The sequence below is a fragment of the Pelophylax lessonae genome (genome assembly GCF_965119305.1).
Source record: "Pelophylax lessonae genome assembly, chromosome: 1".
Taxonomy (NCBI): domain Eukaryota; kingdom Metazoa; phylum Chordata; class Amphibia; order Anura; family Ranidae; genus Pelophylax; species Pelophylax lessonae.
Genome location: NC_138768.1, coordinates 577,648,183 through 577,650,237, shown reverse-complemented (window position 1 = coordinate 577,650,237; position 2,055 = coordinate 577,648,183).

The following is a 2,055-nucleotide window of genomic DNA, read 5'->3' as shown; positions in this document are numbered from 1 at the left end:
TGTAAGATGGAAACAGCTGTCGCATTAATAGGTATATTTATACTTCGGCTACTACATTGGTTACAACAGCAGAAACCAGTGGAATGGGCGTGTTAGGATATGTTAATGAGTCATGAGTAATTAAGCTGCTGGCATTGTATTAACCGTTTCACTTTAGTAATATGATAAATAATCAAATTGCGTAGCTGAACACGTGCATCACTCCAAATATGTTTGCATGCATGGGTAAATCCCAAATAAGGGTATTCAGACCTTATCAACTATTACTTAATTAAATGTACAATTATTCCTAAAATGTTATTAAATATTAATACATAATATTATGTTCAAAAATATAATGGGGATATTTGTAATTGTATTGCCTTTGTGCCATTTCATAGATTTCTATCACATAGACTTAGACACTGCTTCACGCTAATCTTCCTATCATTTAATAAACAGTGATTAGATCTTTTTACTTGGCCAGCATAGAAATGGGGGTGGGTGAAATAGGTCATGCATATAGGCCCCCTTGTGACTTATACGTGCGTATGCAGAATTGGGGTTAAGTGTGTATTAAGCTGGCCTTACACCTATTTAATTTCGTCTGGTTCCCTAATTACCCAGCCAAAATCCGTGAGTGGCCCCATTGGCATGTAGGTGGGGTCCAGCGTACTGCAGTGGCAATAATTTACACAGCCAGGTGCAATGGAAAACTTGTATTGAACTCATACAGCAAAAGTTCAAAGTAAAAAGTTAAAAACAAACCCAGTGGGAAGGCTGCCCAACCAGGTACACTCATGGTTTCCAGTATGTGAAGAGAGTAGGTATCAGCGGGATTGACAGCATCTGTTAAGAGAGCAGAATGATGTCCAAAGTTGCAGCCCTATGCTTTCACTCCTCATCAGGAACCTTTCCCTAATGCTAGTGCTGTCCCTAACAGGTGGGGTACCTCTCCCTACCCTACCAACTCGCAAATGTGCGAAAACCTGGGAGCTCTTAATAGGCTCTCACTGATCCAAAGTGGCCGCTGGAGTCACATGGAGAGCAACATCCAATAGGACAGCTTCCCCAGTGACCCAGGAAACCATAGAGGAAGCTTGTTCCTCTTGACTTCTTCGAGACCAGCAATGGAGAAAGTAGACTGGGCCTGCCCACAGGCACCCTCCTGCCTGACATAATTCATTAACAAATCTGGGACACTGGGTGGAAAATTGTTGGCTTAACAGGGGCTGCATTTAATTAGATGCAGCCACTTGCCCAGATATTGCAACAGTTGGCTGTCAGAATACCATAGCTGCACTTGGTGATTCATTCTTCTGTGCTGTATAGAATCTGTAGTGAAAAATATCTATGTGTGTATAGCCAGCCTTCGAGATTGCAGTAGCACTGCACCCAATGTGGGTGCCCCTTTTGGCCTTTGCCTCATCCTACTGGCTGCTACTGATGACTCTACTTCCTAGAAGCTTAACTTCCTTGTTGATTTAATCGATTCTACATGTTCTGAGTCATTGGTCACATAGGCACAAGAATGCATAGCAGAAGTTATGACTTCACCCTGATTTCACTTGCTGTATGCGTGTTCCAGATCATTGACTCAGAAAAAAGTTGAAACTATGGGGTCACCTTTTCTCTTAGCACACGTATCTTTAATAGACAACAATACTGAATGTATTTTTATGTGTAAGTACTAGGGATCGACCAATTATCGGAAAGGCTGATATATCGAGGGCCGATATGTACTTTCCCTGATATATCAGTATCGGTCCCGGAGGTTACCGATATTGCCGATATTACTGTATGTAATATTAGTGTATGTAAAATCCTAGCATCCACTTTATTAGTGTTTTATATAATGTCCAGTGTGTGTTTTTGTAATCTAATAGTGTGAAATACCTTCATTACATCGCGGGTTAGCCCTTAAAACACACACTGGACATTATAAAAAACACTAATAAAGTGGATTCTAGGATTTTAATGACACTAAACTAGGTTCACATGGGATTCCTGGCAGGCAGGAAGGGAAGGGAAGACCGCAGATTACAGCTAAAAGACCTACCCCACATGTTCAGTACC